Genomic DNA, 16,055 nt, shown 5'->3' with positions numbered 1-16,055 from the left:
CAATAATTAGTGCCTTCTAAAATGCCCAGGCTCATACACGTTTCTTTAACATAATGGTCACTTGACACCTCGTGGGCAATGAATGATGTAGAATGACAACCACAAAGAAAAAGCCTCATCCTCCTCTTCAGGCAGGAATGTACTGGAGAGGATGATTATGAAGATGCAAATCCAGGACATTCCAGAATTTTTTTTGAAAAAAGCAAACCTAAACAGGTTGGGGACCAAACCCTGAGAAATAGGGGAGAAGACTCAGAGAGTGAGCTGGAAAACAGAACTTGAGTCCGTTAGTGCTGTGAACTCTAAGAGTCACACAGATCTGGGTAACACCAGAAACTTGAACAGAAAGGAGCCATGTACACAGTCAACTGCCCCAATGAAAAATTTAGGAAAGCTTGCTAACAAGATACCACAGAATGCCACCGCCTGTGGCACAGTGCAGTCAACAATGATTTCTAAGCCTCAGTGGTAACATAGGGCTAGAGCTGAGGATGGATGGACTAACCTGTAAATCAGAGTTTCTCAATCATAGTGCACAGTATAATCACAAGAGGAGATTTTTTAAAACAGTGGCTGGGGGGAGTGGGGAGTTACTGTTTAATGGCTATATAGCTTCAGTTTGGGATGATTAAAGATTTATTTGGGATCAGTGAGTATATGTACCTTAAAAGATAGTCAGGTAGCATATGAATAGTGCTAAAGGGAATTCAAGGGAAGAGTGATTACCAAAGGATGATGTATATGGTAAAACTTCAGAGCAAAGGTAGCCTTTGAGCTGTGCTTTGAAGATAGTGTAGCATTTAGATAAAAGGTGAAGAAAGGAGAAGACATTTTTAAATAGCAGAATTGACTAAGAGGGGAGAGAACACTGAGCTTAAAGAACGCAAGATTCCTTTGAGGAATAGTACAAGGAAAGGTTGCTAATGAGGTTGGTGATGAGGCTGTGAGCAGATAGAATTTCAGGCTGAAGAATTTGATCCTATTCTGAAATCAGAGGGCAGCCATTAAAAAATATTGTGGGGTGGTGTTGGCAGGTATGTAAACGATGACATTTTTGAAAAGTTTATTAGCATTGATGTGGAAAATTAACTGGAAGGTGGAGGGATCCATATGGTGAAAGGGGCAATTAAAGAACTACAGCAATTTTATACTCCCCACTACAGAGGGGGCCTTGACTAGGTGGGAATGGTGACATTAAAGCATAAGAACAGATTCTAGACACATAAGACATCTGGGTAAGATGGTGTATGGTGATGGATGTATGCTGGTTAAAAGGAAAATATGACATATGCCCTACTAAAGGAAAGATCAAAGCAGGAAAATATCGTTAAAGATCTTATCCTCTTCCTACATGCAGAAGTGTTTTGTTTTTATGACCCAGCACGTTCCTTTTAAAGGCTGTTTAAAAACAGATCTGCTTAAGGCATACTGAGCCAGGAAATGATGCTGTTAGACGCTGGTTCTCCTCTCCAACTCTGTGCTCTCCTTATGGCCAGCTCTTGGGCCAGTGAGGTGATCATCATTAATTTCTCTAAACCTCAGTTTCTTAGTTGATAAAATGAGTTCAATAATACCAGTTCTACCTATCTTGCAAGGGTATTATGAGAATCAAATTACTCTAGATTAAATTACATTCAAAAATATTTATTGCTCATCTAAATTCTGTATTAGGTACAACAGGAGATATAAAGATAAGTGAGACAAAGTCTTTAAGGATTCAAATAAATGAGGGCAAATATCTGGAGGATAAACTCAAGAGTGGTTTCGTGAAAGAGGGAGCATTTGAGGTAAGGCATTAATAGGTGGAGAATGGAGGATAAGGGGAGAGTAATCCATCCATTCATCCATGTATCTATGCAACATTTTGGGGGGATCCTCCCCTGTGACAGATCACAGAGAGAAGTAATACTCTTCCCTTGTGTAGTTCATAATCTATGAAGGCACTTAGTCCAGAGCACAGGAGGGCTGAATGGAAAATGATTAATTCAGTATTGAACAAATTAAGAAAATGGGTGTAAACTGCATAAAAATCTATAGTATAAGAAGCCTAAGATGAATGCAGTAGCAAAATATAGAGTGTAAAATGTAGAGATTGCCTATATGATGAGAAGATTTATTTCCATCTTAAGAGTAGGAGGACTTCAATTATATTGAGGGTCAGAGACCAGATCTGGAAGAGAGAAAATATTTAAATGGTCAGTGAACAATCTGAACTAAAGGATACTTATTTTCACATATATTCCATTTACTTCTCTGTTAGTCATCCATCATGCATCCCAGGGTTCTGAAAGATGGAGTGCCAATGGAACTCCAGCCAAAGGTATGGACTTCTAAGTTGCATTACTCAGCTTCCTCTCAGTTGTTTCCTGTCTATAACTCTCATTGTGGTTTTGGCCTTTTATGGTGGATCTTGAGATTTCTTTACTCTCTTTCTCCACTATACGTCCTTAATGACTGATCCTCCCTTCATAAGGAAGATAGAGTTTATGAAAAAAACTATAAGGTCAAAACTTACATTCTAGAGCATGCTTATAAGAGAGAGACAGAGACAGAGGCAGAGGAAGGGAATGAGAGGAGGAGAGGAAAAGAGGAGAGAGGGAGAAAGATAGGGAGAGATGGGTTGGTAGAATTGACGGGGTTTTATGTACAAGAAGGCTGTGTAATGTGAAGTGGGAACTATTGTTATTTCTGTCCCTAGAATGGAAAAAGCAGACATAATTTTTGCAAAAAAAAAGATGATGTTTTGGACAAGAACATGAAAATTAAGCATTCTAAAATTTTAACAAGTCAGGAAAGATGTATTATTCACCATTGTGATCAAGGAATTCAGGAAAAAATAAAAGACCTGTTCCTTCCTTCCTGATACCCAGGGCCTACTTGAGCCTCCTCTTTTCCATCCTTCCCGTGACTAAGGACTTAAAGACATGATACCAGTTTTACCTCTTCATTAAACTAATCAAATATTTCCCCTCAGATCCAGAGAGGAATCTTCCCCCATCCCAAACATCATCAGTATATCAGGAGGAATTAGTCATCTGCCTCTAACACAACCTTCCCTCAATCCCCCAGCTTCTCTCTTAGTATTCTTGAGCGCATCCATATGGTCTCCCATGACAGGAAACTTTGAATTCAGTTATCTTTGCATTCTAACACGCCTACATCCCTGCTAACTCAGAATCCTTAATGATTCCCTTCCAATCTACGGCCTAAGTGTGGCACCCTATAAAAATGCCTGAAGCATTGCTCTAGGGGGTCACAAATTCTCCCAACTATTCCTTCCTGCTCTCAGCTTTGAGCCTTCTTGTTCTGGTCTGCAGTATCCCAGCATCTGTCTTGTTGCTTACACTTGGATTTTGTATTGGCTGGCTCGTATCTTCAGAATGATCTGTCAGTCAGAAGGATTCCTATTCTATTTCACATTTGCTGATGGATGTGTTTATTCAGTAGGTCTGGGCTCCTGAATATGAGCTCCAATTCTCCCCTACACTGACTTTCAACTCTGGTATAATTATCCCCTGCCCACCCTGTTCTTTATAGCCTCCATCCAACCTCTTGTGTTTTCTTAGAGGCAGCAGGGTGTAGTAATAAAATGAATACTGGACTTGGAATCAGAAGACAAAGTTTTAACTCTCAGGTCTATTCTTTCCCAATCATAGAAACCCTGGAAGTTCACTTAAGCTCTTTGAATTTTAGCTTTCTTACCTTTTACACATATGATGCTAATGCCTGCCAATTCATGTATAGTTGTGAGGATCAAATGAGATAATGTGTGTTAAAGAACATTACAAACTACTTCTACCCTGGAAGGTGTATTTCTGGCTTTGAAGAGCTGGATGAACTACGGGGGAGTGCCTGGTCAGGCCATTTAAAATGGCTATTCTCTTGCTCTCTGTACATCCCCTGCTTGACTAGTCCCTGCTTCACTCACATGATTATCCAATCCTCTTAATCATAGGGCTTAATCAGTAACTGCCTACATGCTTGCCCCCGGCCCAGCTGCTGGTTTCCCTGGTAACTGATGAGCCAACCTAATATCGACTCCCCCTATAAATTGTTGCCTCCTTCTCCCCCAACTTGTGAAGACTGTTGCCACGTCCTGGGTGCTGTCTGTTGTACACAGTGGGGTATCACTCCAGGACCTTTTTCTTGGATGTGTAAGATCCCCCTATCCAAAAAACCATTGATGTCTCTGTCATTGTCTCCAGGCCCTTTATTTGGTCTTGAGGCTGGACAGCCACAAGTCTTGTAGGCCTGTGGGGTATAACCCAACAGGGAGATACAGAGGAAAAGATGCTGGAGCTGGTGACCTCTCTCTTTGTGTACTGGATCCCGTACCTGTTTGTCTACTTAAGCACTTTGTTCCTAGAATTATCTTCTATCTCCTACATCATTAGTTTTTCCTTCTCTATGGGATAATTCTGGTCAACATGCAAACATGTAATAGCTCGTATCTACACAACATCACAACAACAGCAAACCTAGACCTCATGTTCCCTCACCAGGTGTAATTTTTCTGCTCCTCGTTATAGTGTTTGTTTCCTCCTATTCTTTATTTAACCTACTCTGTGTTAAAGTACTCTGAGAAGTAGATACCCAAATGGGATCAAAAGGGTAAGAGATTTATTGGGAGAAATGTCTGTGAATGATAAAGGGAGAGAGCAGAAGTAGTTGGGAAGAGCCGTTAGACAATTATATAGGTCTGAAAGGAGAGGGGATGGAAGGAGGATTAGGAAGAACCTCAGACTGTAGCTCAATTCTAAGAAAGTTTTGGTGAGGCTAATGGGAAGTCCTTAAACTAAAGTTACCTATTAGAAGAATCCTGTCTCTCACAGGAATGGACCTGCACTAACACCTCTCCAGGTTCAATCACTGGCTAGGGGTTGCCAGCAGAAAGCTTGGTTTGAGCACAAATCCAGTGATGGATTTACAGGGACTGCAGCTGGGGCTGTCAGTCAACTATGCTCCCTGCAGCCAGAGATCTAAGTGACACGTTTCCAAAGCTGCCACACACTGCAATCAGACTTTTGTACCTACTTCTCAAACTGCTCTTGTTGAAATCACTACTTCCACCTTGCCAAATCCATTGACAATCCTCATATTCCGTTTTCATACTGTTCAACTTCTCAACAGCATTTGACATAGCGGATTACTTGATTCTTCCTAAAATACTTTCTTCCAGAAAGCCACAAGCTCCTAGTTTTCCTCTTACTTTCATTGATAGACTAGTAGTCTTTGATGATTTTTTTTCCTTGTTAAAATACCCTAGGACTCAGTTCTCAGCCTCTTTTGTAGCTCTGCTCCTTTGGTGACCTCTTCCAGCCCTGCGATTTTAAATGCCATGTATACAGAGATGTGTTCTAAATTCATATCTCCAATCAAAAACTCTCCCTGAACTCCAGAATTGAAGATTCATATATATACCAGAAAGCTATTTGAAATCCTCTTGATTGTATAACAAGAATATCAAACTTAAAATGTGCAAAACAAAACTTTTTAGCTTGCTGTGAGGATAATTATCTATAGTGGGAAATGGAGACCAGTTATAATATAATATATTTATATAATAATAATTCAGGTGAGATACAGGTAAGAGATGATGCTGGCTTGAACACGTGATGTGGGGACTTTGCAGATGTGACTAGGCTACAAACCTTGAGATGGGGAACTACCCTGGATTATTAAGGTGGGCCCAATCTAATCATGAGTCCTTAAAATTGGAAAACATTTCTCAGCTGTGGTCAGAGAGAAAGCATGTGATGATGGTAGAATGGTCAGGGAAATTGATATTACTGGTTTTGAGGATGAGGGAAGGGGTTATGGGTTAAGGAATGAAGTTATCCTCTAGAAAATGAAGAATGCAAGGAACTAGATTATTTTCTGGGCCTCCAGAAAGGAACATAGCCCTGCCAATACTTTTATTTTAGCACGTTGAGACCTATGTCAGACTTCTGACCTACTGAACTGTAAGATAAGAAATCTGTATTGTTTTAAACCACTAAGTTGTGATACTTTTTTATAGCAGCAACAGGAAATTGATTCAGCATGTGTATATTGGTCCTTGTATTAAAAGCAGGTATGGACATTAAATGAAATTAAGAATTGTGATTATTTCTGAATATGGATATGCATAAGTGCCTCATTCCCCTCAGTGCACCCCCCTCAGTATGGGGCTCCTCCTCCCCTCTGGGCTTCCTTTTTTTTTTTAATTTTAAAAGTTTATTTGAGGGAAAATCAAATGAAATTGGGCAGCACCAAACTGGAAGTGGTTAGGAATGCTTCACTGTCAGGAGCTCAGGAAATGACTTTTTATAGAGAAAAAGCAGAAGCAAAGTAAGGGAAATTATTGATTGGCTTAGCTTAAAACCTAGTTGGCTGTTTGTGATTGGCTGCCCTTAGTGTTTTGATTTTGTAGCCCTGAGGCATTTACAGGCTTAGATTTTGGTTTGCTTACATAGGCTGCCATGGCATTAGAGCCACTTCAGTCCAATGGCCTCCATGTTTAACTAATTAAACAATTTCCCCCTTTTGGTCATCCTTTTATACATGAGAGATGGACCATAAATTTAGTATTAGCACCACTCTCAAGCACCATCAGAGTTAAGCAGCTGTTGTCTCATTGTGAAACTCATGTTATGATATCAGATATGTGGAAGAATTATCTTAGGTGTGCATCTCTTTGTTCATCTTGTTTCTTTCTCCAAGTACAGTGAGACCATCTGATGTACTGCTAATGGCTGTGAACATGCATTTAAGACCTTTGAGAGAATATAGTGCACCAGGGAGACTACAATGATAACTATTTGGAGAATAATACAAAGAGACTGAAGTATACTCCTTAGCTAGGGCCCCCATGAAACAAACTGGTCGGAATCAAATAAATCAAAGAAAGTACCTGAAGGGGCACCAGTCGGTTTTAGCCAAGTATCTTGTTAATTTCTTGTATTTGCTACAATACCGGAGGTGTTGATCCAGGTACAACAGAGGGAATTTGCTATGGGACACACTCCTCCTTGTTCAGCCAATTAGTAATCTAAAGCAATTCCATTATCTAAAAGCCACCTTAGCAAGACAATCTAGGGACTTTTGTTGTGTATCTATGGCCTTAGCAGTAGATTAAGTTGCCAGAGATAAGGAGCATTGTCTTCCTGTGCATTAATGGAGAAAAAAAGCAAGTAGTGAAAAGGCAAAAAGAATAAAGATTTCATGGGGAGAGCTGTCCACTTCTAGATGCTGTTCTGTTTTGAGGGAAAGCACTTAGGCAATTATTTGAGTTGGGGGCTGAACTAGCAGGGTTTTTTTCCCATGAAACATTTTTACTTGAAACAACAACTGATAAATGGACAACTATGATTAGTCAGACTTGCATTTTTGGTGAACGTTTTCTCAAATGAATGAAGCAAGATTGTCATTTCAAGGAAAACAACTGAAAATATTTGTTGCCAATAATAAAATTTGAGCTTTCAACCAAAAAGTAGAAGTTTAGAAGATTTGTATTTACCACCATAAACTTGATAGCTTCAACATATTTAAAGGTTTTCCTGATGAGATTTGTGATGATGGTAACTGATGTGATTTTTGATATTGTATAATATGTCAATATTTGGAAAATCTATATCATTCAGTGAACTAATATTCTCCAAATGATTAATGCATGATTTTTAAAAATATCCATTGGGGAAATTCCCTGGCAGTCCAGTGGTTAGGACTCGGTGCTTTCACTGCCGAGGCCCAGGTTCAATACCTAGTTGGGGAACAAAGATCTTGCAGTCCATGGGGCATGGCCAAAAATAAATGGATAAAATAAAATAAACTAAAATAAAAATAAAAACAGGCATTTGTTTAAAGATTCATGCAGAGCTTAAGATAAATGAATGGACTCTAATGTAACAGTATGAATGTTCACTTGTATGGTTTCAGATTCCATACTGTAACTAACATTTAAGAAGCTATCAATTGTCAGGAGGACCTTCAAGACGGCGGAGGAGTAAGACATGGAGATCACCTTCCTCCCCACAAATACATCAAAAATACATCTACATGTGGAACAACTCCTACAGAACACCCACTGAACACTGACAGAAGACCTCAGACTTCCCAAAAGGCAAGAAACTCCCCATGAACCTGGCTGTGTGGCTGACAGGATCTTGGTGCTCCAGCCAGTTGTGAGTCCTGAGCCTCTGAGGTGGGAGAGCCGAGTTTAGGACATTGGTCCACCAGAGACCTCCTGGTCCCTCATAATATCAATCGACGAGAGCTCTCCCAGAGATCTCCGTCTCAATGCTAAGACCCAGCTCCACTCAATGTACAGCAAGCTTCAGTGTTGGACACCCCAAGCCAAACAACTAGCAAGACAGGAACACAACATCACCCATTAGCAGAGAGGCTGAGTAAAATCATAATAAGTTCACAGATACCCCCAAAACACACCACTGGACGTGGTCCTGCTCACCAGAAAGAAAAGATCCAGCCTCATCCACCAGAACACATGCACGAATCCCCTCCACCAGGAAGCCTACACAACCCACTGAACCAACCTTACCCACTGGAGGCAGACACCAAAAACAATAGGCACTATGAACCTGCAACCTGTGAAAAAGAGACCCCAAACACAGTAAGATAAGCAAAATGAGAAGACAGAGAAATACACAGCAGATGAAGGAGCAAGGTAAAAACGCATGGGACCAAAAAAATGAAGAGGAAATAGGCAGTCTACCTAAAACAGAATTCAGAGTAATGATAGTAAAGATGATCCAAAATCTTGGGAATAGGAGCACCTCAATACATAAGGCAAGTGCTTACAGCTATGAAAGAGGAAATTGACAGTAACACAGTAACAGAGGGGGACTTTAACACTTCACTTACACCAATGGACAGATCATCCAAACAGAAAATTAAAAAGGAAACACAAGCTTTAAATGACACAATAGACCAGATAGATTTAATTGATATTTATAGAACATTCCATCCAAAAACAGCAGATTACTCTTTCTTTTCACGTGTACACGGAACATTCTCTAGGATAGATCACATCTTGGATCACAAGTCAAGCCTCAGTAGATTTAAGAAAATTGAAATCATATCAAGCGTATTTTCTGACCATAACGCTATGAGATTAGAAATCAATTACAGTGGAAAAAACATAAAAAACACAAACACATGGAGGCTAAACAATATGTTACTAAATAACCAAGAGATCACTGAAGAAATCAAAGAGGAAATTAAAAAAAACCTAGAGACAACTTACAACGAACACATGACGATCCAAAACCTATGAGATGCAGCAAAAGCAGTTCTAAGAGGGAAGTTTATAGCAATACAAGCCTACCTCAAGAAACAACAAACATCTCAAATAAACAATCTAACTTTACACCTAAAGGAACTAGAGAAAGAAGAACAAACAAAACCCAAAGTTAGAAGAAGGAAAGAAATCATAAAGATCAGAGCAGAAGTAAATGAAATAGAAACAAAGAAGACAATAGCAAAGATCAATAAAACTAAAAGCTGGTTCTTTGAGAAGATAAACAATATTGATAAACCATTAGCCAGACTCATCAAGAAAAAGAGGGAGAGGACTCAAATCAATAAAATTTAAAATGAAAAAGGAGAAGTTACAACAGACACCGCAGAAATGTAAAGCATCCTAAGAGACTACTACAAGCAACTCTATGCCAATAAAATGGACAACCTGAAAGAAATGGACAAATTCTTAGAAAGGTATCACCTTCCAAGACTGAACCAGGAAGAAATAGAAAATATGAACAGACAAATCACAAGTAATGAAATTGAAACTGTGATTGAAAATCTTCCACCAAACAAAAGTCCAGGACCAGATGGCTTCACAGGTAAATTCTATCAAACATTTAGAGAAGAGCTAATGCCCATCCTTCTCAAACTCTTCCAAAAAATTGCAGAGAAAGGAACACTCTGAAACTCATTCTATGAGGCCTTCAACACTGATATATGATAAAAACTCTCCAGAAAGTGGGCATAGAGGGAACCTACCTCAACATAATAAAGGCCAAATATGACAAACCCAAAGCAAACATCATTCTCAATGGTGAAAAACTGAAAGCCTTTCCTCTAAGATCAGGAACAAGACAAGGATGTCCACTCTCAACACTATTATTCAACACAGTTTTGAAGTCCTAGTCACGGCAATCAGAGAAGAAAAAGAAATAAAATGAATACAAATTGGAAAAGAGAAAATAAAACTGTCACTGTTTGCAGATGACATGATACTATACATAGAGAATCCTAAACATGCCACCAGTAAACTACTAGAGTTAATCAATGAATTTGGTAAAGTTTCAGGATACAAAATTAATGCACAGAAATCTCTTGCATTCCTATACACTAATGATGAAAAATCTGAAAGAGAAATTAAGGAAACACTCCCATTTACCATTGCAACAAAAAGAACAAAATACCTTGGAACAAACCTACCTAGGGAGACAAAAGACCTGTATGCATAAAACCATAAGACATGATGAAAGAAATTAAAGATGATACGAACATATGGAGAGATATACCATGTTCTTGGACTGGAAGAATCAATATTGTGAAAATGACTATACTACCCAAAGCAATCTACAGATTCAATGCAATCCCTATCAAATTACCAATGGCATTTTTTACAGAACTAGAACAAAAAATCTTAAAATTTGTATGGAGACAAAAAAGACCCCAAATAGCCAAAGCAATCTTGAGGGAAAAAAACGGAGCTGGAGGAATCAGACTGCCTGACTTCAGACTATACTACAAAGCTACAGTAATCAAGACAATATGGTACTGGCACAAAAACAACAATATAGATCAATGGAACAGGATAGAAAGCCCAGAGATAAACCCACTCACCTATGGTCAACTAATCTATGACAAAGGTGGCAAGGATATACAATGGAGAAAAGACAGCCTATTCAATATGTGGTGCTGGGGACACTGGACAGCTACATGTAAAAGAATGAAATTAGAACACTTCTTAACACTGTACAAAAAATAAACTCAAAATGGATTAAAGACCTAAATGTAAGACCAGACACTATAAAACTCTTAGAGGAAAACATAGGAAGAACACTCTTTGACATCAATCACAGCAAGATCTTTTCTGATCCACCTCGTAGAGTAATGGAAAAAAAACACAAAAATAAACAAATGAAACTTAAAATCTTTTGCAAAGGAAAGGAAACTACAAACGAGACAAAAAGACAACCCTTAGAATGGGAGAAAATATTTGCAAATGAATCTATGGACAAAGGATTAATCTCCAAAATTTATAAACAGCTCATGCAGCTCAATATTTAAAAAACAAACAACCCAATCCAAAAATGGGCAGAAGACCTAAATAGACTTTTCTCCAAAGAAGACATACAGATGGCCAAGAAGCACAGGAAAGACTGCTCAACTTCACTAATTATTAGAGAAATGCACATGAAAACTACAATGAAGTATCACCTCACACCAGTACAATGGGCATCATCAGAAAATCTACACACAACAAATGCTAGAGAGGGTGTAGAGAGAAGGGAACCCTCTTGCACTGTTGGTGGGAATGTAAATTGATACAGCCACTATGGAGAACAAGAGTATGGAGGTTCCTTAAAAAAATAAAAATAGTATTTCCATATGACCCAGCAATCCCACTGCCTGGCCTATACCCAGAGAAAACCATAATTCAAAAAGACATATGCACCCCAATGTTCATTGCAGCACTATTTACAAAAGCCAGGACATGGAAACATCCTAAATGTCCATCGACAGACAAATAGATAAAGAAGATGTGGTACAGGGCTTCCCTGGTGGCGCAGTGGTTGAGAGTCCACCTGCCGATGCAGGGGACATGGGTTCATGCCCTAGTCTGGGAAGATCCCACATGCTGCAGAGAGGCTGGGCCCATGAGCCGTGGCTGCTGAGCCTGCACGTCCGGAGCCTGTGCCCCGCAATGGGAGAGGCCACAACAGTGAGAGGCCCACATACCGCAAAAAAATAAAAAATAAAAAGAAGATGTGGTACATATATACAATGGAATATTTCTCCACCATAAAAAGGAATGAAATTGAGTCATTTGTACAGATGTGGATGGATCTGGAGCCTGTCATACAGAGTGAAGTAAGAAAGAGAAAAACAAATATTGTATATAAACGTATATATATGGAACCTAGAAGAATGGTACAGATGAACCGGTTTGCAGGGCAGAAATAGAAACACAGATGTAGAGAACAAACGTATGGACACTAATGGGGGAAAGTGGCAGGGAGGGTGGTGGTGTGATGAATTGGGAGACTGGGATTGACATACACTAATGTGTAAAAAATGAATAACTAATAAGAACCTACTGTATAAAAAAATAAATAAAATAAAATTCAAAAGTTCAAAAAAAAAAAAAAAGAATATGCCTGCCAATGCAGGGGACACAGGTTCCCAGGAAGATCCCACATGCCACAGAGCAACTAAGCCTGTGTGCCCCCCCTAGACAAAAAGATTGGAGAAAATACAAGAAACATTTAACAAGGACCTAGAAGAAGAAAAGAGCAAACAAACAATGATGAACAACACAATAAATGAAATAAAGAATTCTCTAGAAGGAATGAATAGCAGAATAACTGATGCAGAAGAATGGATAAGTGACTTGGAAGATGAAATAATGGAAATAAATACTGCAGAGTAGAATAAAGAAAAAGGAATGAAAAGAATTGAGGACAGTCTCAGAGACCTCTGAAACAATATTAAACGCACCAACATTTGAATTATAGGGGTCCCAGAAGAAGAGAAAATGAAAGGGACTGAGAAAATATTTGAAGAGATTATAGTTCAAAACTTCCCTAATATGAGAAAGGGAATAGTCAGTCAAGTCCAGGAAGAGCAGAAAGTCCCATACAGGATAAATCGAAGGAGAAACACGCCAAGACACATATTAATCAAACTATCAAAAATTAAATACAAAGGAAAATATTAGGGGCTTCCCTGATAGTGCAGTGGTTAAGAATCCGCCTGCCAATGCAGGGGAAACGGGTTCAAGCCCAGATCCGGAAAGATCCCACGTGCCTCGGAGCAACTAAGTCCGGGCACCACAACTACTGAGCCTGTGCTCTAGAGCCCGCCAACCACAACTACCGAAGCCTGCATGCCTAGAGCCTGTGCTCCCAACAAGAGAAGCCACTGCAACGAGAAGCCTGCTCACCACAACAAAGAGTAGCCCCCACTCTCAGCAACTAGAGAGAACCCGCGTGCAGCAGCGAAGACCCAATGAAGCCAAAAATTAAATAAATGAATAAATAAATAAATTTATATATAAAAAATAAAGGCAGCAAGGGAAAAGCAACAACTAACATACAAGGGAATCCCCATAAGGTTAACAGCTGATCTTTCAGCAGAAACTCTGCAAGCCAAAAGGGTGTGGCAGGACATATTTGAAGTGATGAAAGGGAAAAACCTACAATTACTCTACCCAGCAAGGATCTCGTTCAGATTCGACGGGGAAATTAAAACCTTTACAGACAAGCAAAAGCTAAGAGAAGTCAGCACCACCAAACCAGCTTTATAACAAATGCTAATGGAACTTCTCTAGGCAGGAGACACAAGAGAAGGAAAAGACCTATAATAACAAACCCCAAACAATTAAGAAAATGGTAATAGGAACATACATATTGGTAATTACCTTGAATGTAAATGGATTAAATGCTCCAACCAAAAGACATAGACTGGCTCAATAGGTACAAAAACAAGACCGTATATATGCTGTCTGCAAGAGACCCACTTCATACTTAGGGACACGTACAGACTGAAAGTGAGGGGATGGAAAAAGATATTCCATGCAAATGGAAATCAAAAGAAAGCTGGAGTAGCAGTTCTCATATCAGACAAAATAAACTTTAAAATAAAGACTATTACAAGAGACAAAGAAAGACACTACATAATGATCAAGAGATCAATCCTAGAAGAAGATATAACAATTGTAAATATTTATGCATCCAACACAGGAGCACCTCAATATATAAGACAAATGCTAACAGCCATAGAGGGGAAATCGACAGTAACACAATAGTAGTAGGGGACTTTAACACCGCACTTTCACCAATGGACAGATCATCCAAATTGAAAATAAGTAAGGAAACACATTAAGTGTGTGTTTAAACACACTTTAAGTGACACATTAGAGAAGATGGACTTAATTGATATTTAGAGGACATTCCATCCAAAAACAACAGAATACACTTTCTTCTCAAGTGCTCATGGAACATTCTCCAGGATAGATCATATCTTGTATCACAAATCAACCTTACTAGATTTAAAAAATTGAAATCATATCATGTATATTTTCTGACCATAATGCTATAAGACTAGATATCAATTACAGGAAAAAAACTATAAAAAATACAAACACATGGAGGCCAAACAATGCACTACTAAATAACCAAGAGATCACTGAAGAAGTCAAAGAGGAAAGCAAAAAATACCTGGAAACAAATGACAATGAAAACATGATGACCCAAAACCTATAGGATGCAGCAAAAGCAGTTCTAAGAGGGAAGTTTATAGCAATACAATCCTACCTCAAGAAACAAGAAAAATCTCAAATAAACAACCTAACCTTACACCTAAAGCAATTAGAGAAAGAAGAACAAAAAAAAACCCAAGTTAGCAGAAGGAAAGAAGTCATAAAGATCAGATCAGAAATAAATGAAAACAAATGAAGGAAACGATAGCAAAGATCAATAAAACTAAAAGCTGGTTCTTTGAGAAGATAAACAAAATTGATAAACCATTATCCAGGCACATCAAGAAAAAAAAGGGAAAAGACTCAAATCAATAGAATTAGAAATGAAAAAGGAGAAGTAACAACTAACACTGCAGAAATACAAAGGATCATGAGAGATTACTACAGCAACTATATGCCAATAAAATGGACAACCTGGAAGAAATGGACAAATTCTTAGAAAAGCACAATCTTCTGTGGCTGAACCAGGAAGAAATAGAAGATAGAAACAGACCAATAACAAGCACTGATATTGAAACTGTGATTTTAAATCTACCAACAAACAGGAGCCCAGGACCAGATGGATTCACAGGTGAATTCTCTCAAACATTTAGAGAAGAGCTAAGACCTATCCTTCTCAAACTCTTCCAAAATATAGCAGAGGGAGGAACACTCCCAAACTCATTCTATGAGACCACCATCACCCTGATACCAGAGCAGACAAAGATGTCAAAAAGAAAGAAAACTACAGGCCAATAACACTGATGAACATAGATGCAAAAATCCTCAACAAAATACTAGCAAACAGAATCCAACAGCACATTAAAAGGATCATACACCATGATCAGATGGGGTTTATCCCAGGGATGCAAGCATTCTTCAATATATGCAGATCAATCAATGTATAAACCATATTAACAAATTGAAGAATAAAAACCATATGATCATCTCAATAGATGCAGAAAAAGCTTTCGACAAAATTCAACACCCATTTATGATAAAAACTCTCCAGAAAGTGAGCATAGAGGGAACTAACCTCAACATAATAAAGGCCATATATGACAAACCCACAGCCAACATCATTCTCAATGGTGAAAAACTGAAACCATTTCCACTAAGATCAGGAACAAGACAAGGTTGCCACTCTCACCACTATTATTCAACATAGTTTTGCAAGTTTTAGCCACAGCAGTCAGAGAGGAAAAAAAATAAAAGGAATCCAAACAGGAAAAGAAGTAAAACTGTCACTGTTTTCAGATGACATGATACTATACATGGACAATCATTAAGATGCTACCAGAAAACTACCAAAACTAATCAATGAATTTGGTAAATTTGCAGGATACAAAATTAATGCACATAAATCTCTGGCATTTCTACGCACTAACAGTGAAAAAACAGAAAGAGAAATTAAGGAAACACTCCCATTTACCATTGCAACAAAAAGAATAAAATGCCTATGAATAAACCTACCTAAGGAGGCAAGACTTGTACTCAGAAAACTATAAAACACTGATGAAAGAAATCAAAGATGACATGAACAGATGGAAAAATATACCATGTTCTTGGATTGGAAGAATCA

Source organism: Mesoplodon bidens (genome assembly GCF_964165515.1).
Source record: "Mesoplodon bidens genome assembly, chromosome: 3".
Lineage (NCBI taxonomy): Eukaryota > Metazoa > Chordata > Mammalia > Artiodactyla > Ziphiidae > Mesoplodon > Mesoplodon bidens.
The sequence above is the reverse complement of the archived record's forward strand: the minus strand, read 5'-3'. Positions refer to the sequence as shown.